General features: G+C 36.7%; 1 protein-coding gene across 2 annotated transcripts in view; it reads right to left on the bottom strand.

Annotated features, from left to right (window-relative positions):
- The window catches only part of LOC123532418 (zinc finger MYND domain-containing protein 11-like), a 45,900-nt gene extending 40,336 nt beyond the window's left edge, over window positions 1-5,564 (bottom strand). The window contains exon 1 of one of the 2 annotated variants that reach the window (XM_045313844.2): window positions 5,458-5,564. The gene's annotated coding sequence lies outside the window, so the exon portion shown is untranslated. The remainder of the gene's footprint in view (window positions 1-5,457) is intronic. The other variant, XM_045313846.2, reaches the window with a different exon arrangement.
- Between the last annotated feature and the right edge of the window lie 32 nt (window positions 5,565-5,596).

Consider the following 5,596-nt stretch of genomic DNA (forward strand, 5'->3'; position numbering starts at 1 on the left):
TGACAAACAATGTAACTTTGATTTAACTTTGGACACTACTTATTACAAGATCACTGTCCTATATTTCTATATATAAATTCTATCTTAAAACACAGAAGATTTATCTTTAAACAGGGCTTTTTCAGGGGGTTTTGGGAAAAAGGCCCCTGGTCATATTGGGAATTTTTAACGCGGTAAATTGTCAAATTTGGGAAAATATACTGACAAATTAAGTGAGTTTTTAATTAATATATATTAGTTTAAATCTTCAGTTTCAAATTTTACTGGTAGACAGTATCCCCTTGTGAAATTTTGAGATTTTTTTTTCAGGATTGTGTTCCAATATTGCCTTAAAATACAGTAACTCTTTATTTGTCATGCTAAAATTTTTGTTTACAGTTTGTTTTCACCAATGTTATAACTGAAATTATCCAAAAAGTAGAATGGCAAAGTGCGTGTATTTTCGAGTGTAAAAACTGGGTCGCGAAAATACGTGACAATTGATTTTAATGGTATAAGAACTACCTGTCAACATGTTTTGGGTACTTTATTCAATTAATATTTGTGTTTTTATGCATTTTGAGAGGCTTTTGCATACAAATCATACATTTCTTCAGCAAAATCTTGTAATCATTTTTTACCGAGGTTGCAGAAGGTCATGTTACTAAAAATAGAAACGAGTTGGTTTTTCCAACATTTTGTTTGATTTACTTGGCAAACAAAACTAATTGTGCAAGAATTATTATTGAAAAACAGAAAGTAACTGATTTCAGTTGGGAAATATTTCATTGGATTGGGAATTTTTTGCTCCAGATTGGGAAAAATAGAGCATATTTGGCATTGGGAATGGGGCCGAATATCGGCCCCGTGAGATGGGGTGAAAAAGCCCTGTTAAACAAGAGCTGTCCATAAGACAGCAGGCTCAACTTTTCTCAGTGCTTGACTCTGAATTAGAGTGTTGCCAGTAAAAAATTTACCCAAAATTTTTTAAGTTAAAAGAGGCATTTATTACTCTGTCAAAATTCAAACCAGCATTTTGGGGATTGTTTCTCCTGGTGTAGACTTTGATAGTAAATAACTATTTTAAGTTTCAAGTCAAAAGCTTTGATATTAAATGTTCAGATATTTGACTTTTATCAAAAACTTTAACCAAAAAATTCTAAGTTAAAAAGGGGCATAACTCTGTCAAAATTCAAATCAGAGTTATGGGGATTGTTTCTCCTGGTGTAGACTTTAGTCTATAGCTTCGATAGTAACACAGATATTTAAGTATATCAAAAACTTCAACCAATGCATTATGGCAAAACTTCAACCAATGACGACGCCGACACCAGGGCTAGTGCAATAGCTCTACTTTTTCTTCGAAAAGTCGAGCTTAAAACCATTTGCATTAGCTCAAAACCCAGAAATGTTGAAAATGAAATAGATGCTTATTCTTAAGCAAATGAATCAGAATATTTAACAGAAAATTAATGTAACAAGAGCTGCGACAGGACAGCAACCCTGGACTACTGAACAGCTTTGTCATTAAAGAAAGTTAAATGAATGAATACTTGTCTAAAAAGGGGCATAATTTTGTAAAAATACAAAAAGAGTTATGGAATCTACACAATGCATACCGAATATGTGTGTGAGTACTGAGGTCAGCTTAAATACAAAAACTTTACAAACACGAAGGGGGGAATAGTTTTGTCAAAAAGCAAAATTGATTAACTTATGGAACATGTGCAATGCATATCAGATCATCCGTGCGAGCAACAAGTGTGTGAAGTTTCAATCAATTCCATTACTGATTACTGAGATACCAGCTTTCATATAGTTACTTATCCAAAATTTGCTAAGTCCAAAATTTTCTAAAAACCCAAAATGGTTACAGAAAATAACCTCTGCACTGCAAGTCAGTTCATCACAATGAACAAGTGTGTGAAGTTTCAATCTATTCTTCATTCCCTAAGGTGGTTGCTGAGATACTGGGTTACATACAAGGATTTGACAAAATCTCGACAGGAACGCCAATGAATGGGTGAGTGCAATATCTCTACCTATCATTTGGACAGTTGAGGTAAAAATAATAATTTTAGCACACACATCTGATAACTAAAGGCCCGGTCACACCACCCGAACTTTGTTGGAGCGTTCCTTCAACGGTAGGGAAAGGGGGCGGAATTTAGACAACGCTCGTCACCGCGCACAAAATGGGAAAAAAAATCGAAAACACGGGCGTTGCCTTAGAGGTGCACCGCTGAAGCCGGCGTTGCTTTAGCGTTGGTTTAACGGTAGCGAGCGGTAGCGATTCTGGTCCAGCTCCGACACCTCCATACCAATGCCAAACCAAAGTTCATCACTGCAATGGATCGCTGCTTCAACGCCCGACACCGTTCCAGCAATCCCGTGTCCGCTCTTAAAATGCTTACAACCGCTCCACCAAAGTTTGTGCAACGTTTAATCACCGCCCGGGCAAAGCTGGCGAAGCAGCGGTGGACCAGCGTTCAAGATTTCTGCGTTGGCCTAGCGGACCCAAGCGTCCACGAACTTGCGTCTAGCGGTGCCAAACTTGACTGGGCGTTGTTAGAGCGGTGGTGAACTTTGCCGGAGCGGAAAATTGCCCGCTCCTCACCGCTCGCAATATTTTGTGCTGCTCAAAACTTTCGGAGTGGTAGGAGGGACCACCAACGGTGGCCGAGCGTATACGGCGTTGCCTTAACGGGGGCCAACTTCTGTTAAACGGTGTAAACGGTAACGAGCGGGGATGAAATTTTTTCACCGCTCCAGGAACGCTCCAACAAAGTTTGGTCGGTGTGACCGGGCCTTAAGATGTAAAAATTTTATTTAATGAGAGATTTCCTGGATTTGTGTAATACTTTCATCAGCTACATGTAGTTGTCAATAAATATGTCAATCTGTTTGCGGCATGTTTGCAGCAAAATGTTTGAGGGACATTCACAATAACTTGTTTGCTGTAAGTTACCAGCAACTTGTTCACGGCAAATCTAATTTGCATGTGAAAAGTGAGCAATAAACAAACGTCCCTTGATCATGACATTTCTATTTTATCAAAAGTTATTTGCGGCATAATCACAAGTCAGTGTTTGCAGTGAACTGTAACATTTCGGTTAGAATAATAAAACAAATGAATGTGCACTAAACTTGACAAACTAATTTTTTCCAGATAAAATTAGATCAAAGAGTTACATTAATGTTTTAAATCATTACAGACATATGTCTAGACAACAAGTGTAGGTTTGATGGCCTATTTAACAAGAGCTGTCCGACGACAGCGTGCTCGACTTTTCTCAGTGCTTGACTCTAAATTAGAGCTTTGCCAGTAAAAACTTTAACCAAACAATTCTAACTTAGAAAGGGGACTATCTCTGTAAAAATTTAAATCAAAGCTTTGGGGATTGTTTCTCCTTGTGTAGGCTTTGATAGTAAATAACTATTTTAAGTTTCAAGTCAAAATTTTTGATAGTAACAGAGATATTTTACTTGATCAAAAACTTTAACTCAAAATTCTAAGTTAAGAAGAGGCGTAACTCTGTCAAAATTCAAATCAGTGTTGGGGATTGTTTCTCCTGCAGTAGACTTTGATAGTAAATAACTGCCAAAAGCTTTGATAGTAACAGAGATATCTGACTTTATCAAAAACTTTAACCAAAAAATTCTGAGTTAAAAAGTGACATAACTCTGTAAAAATTCAAAACAGAGTTATGGGGATTGTTTCTCCTGGTGTAGACTTTGATAGTTAATATTTACTTTAAGTTTCAAGTCAATAGCTTTGATAGTAACAGAGAGTATATGCATTTATCACGGCGACTCCCGACACTGGGGCGAAAAGTCAAGTTAAAAAATAATGCTCTGTGATGACAGACATCAGTCATGGCAAAATCCTGTTGGAGAGTTGAATCTGTCCGACAAAAAATAGCCAGGTCCAGCACGGAGGGACTGGGCATCAGACCAATGTCCCATAGGTACGAAACGGGTCAGTTTTTACCATTGCTGAGATGGGTTTTTTTTACAATGCAGTTTTCTTACACACCTGTTCTTTTGTCATCTACTGAATAATCTTGCAGTGGACTTCAGTAACTCATGGTATTACTTAAATGATGATGCCTATATCTTGTGAAGGAGCTTTTATTTCTAAATTCTCTTCTTACTTATTGCATTATCTTCTCAGTTTTTAATCACAGCCAATCAAAATATAGCAACATGCATCCAATATTCACAGTTGATGCACAAACTTGTCAAATGAAGAAGTAAGGGAGAGAAAAAATCCCAAGAACCACAGAAATATATGCGTTAAATCTGAACTGCTGCTCCAAAGAAAGAAAGACAACTGTAATACAGTGAATGTCGAGATGTATTGTACAAGATGCTCTTAAGCTTCGTAAGTACCACAAAGCCTCTCATGAACAATATCAGCTCCTGTTAATATAGTGGACTACTACCCAAGTGAAAATCATACCATGAAGATAATACCAATAGGAGAGATCGCCGTTACGTCACGCATTAACACCTGTTTATCTGATGGTGGGCTAACCAAATGTTTTTACATCGTTTGTGTATGGGATCGGAATTTTTAATAACTTTTTTGCTCATTTATGGATTTTAAAAATTCAGAAAGTTTTGAAATTTATGCTTACGATTTTCAAATTTTCTTATTCAATTATCTTTTTAAAATGAATAACCATTTTAGATGACATATGATTTTAATAGTGGCATGGCGATACGCCAAACTTTTAGAAAAAAAAAACACTATAAGTTAAGCGTTCATAAATAATCCCTATTGTTTCGAAATAATAATTAGAAGTAACCAGTAAATTGCTTGTTTTATATCCTTTCAATTGATCAAACAAATATTTATATCATTAGTGTTTTAAGAAAGTTTAAGCCGTTAGAAAAACATCAGTTTACAAAAAAAAAACATGGATGCTCGGCGTCTGCCCACCCGAACTTTGTCCTATCAGTTCTAAAAATAGAAAATACAACGGATTTGTATAAAAACACGATCTCTCCTATGTAACTACCAGAGGCATTCTAGCCTATCTGGGCTCATGATTCAACGAAACACACCGAGCATGGGATATAGTGCTGCACCATGTCAATTAAAAATGCCTGCAGGAAACACTTTCTAGAAACTGACGTCAGCTCCCATGCTTGATATTCAGACTAGCCTTCTGGTTCTAACTAATACTGAATTTGAAGCGTATTCTTTCTGTTTAGCTTTAATACAATTACAATTTGTCGTATGCTGATGAAGCTGCACGTCTATTAAAAGGAAAACAATGTCATTATTATGATGAGGTGCTCGATTCGTCCTAAATTTTGCAAACGGCGACAAACGGGAAGTCATAACGGACGTTATGATCGATAATTTGCGTTGAATTTGAAGCAGACAGTTTGGCAGATGGTTGCCATAAGTGTAAATGATAACATGGAACTTTATTCATGTATTCGCATAGATGATGCGACAAATATTACCTTGTTTTTCGTGAAAACAGTTAGTTTTATAAAATTCTGACACGGTCGAAGATGGTGTCCTGTGTAAAACGTTTCACACAGCTTCCCGTGACGTCATCGGAAATCGCTAAGGAAAGACCGCAAAGCTTGTTTACGTTGT

This window comes from Mercenaria mercenaria, chromosome 11, assembly GCF_021730395.1.
Source record: "Mercenaria mercenaria strain notata chromosome 11, MADL_Memer_1, whole genome shotgun sequence".
NCBI lineage: Eukaryota > Metazoa > Mollusca > Bivalvia > Venerida > Veneridae > Mercenaria > Mercenaria mercenaria.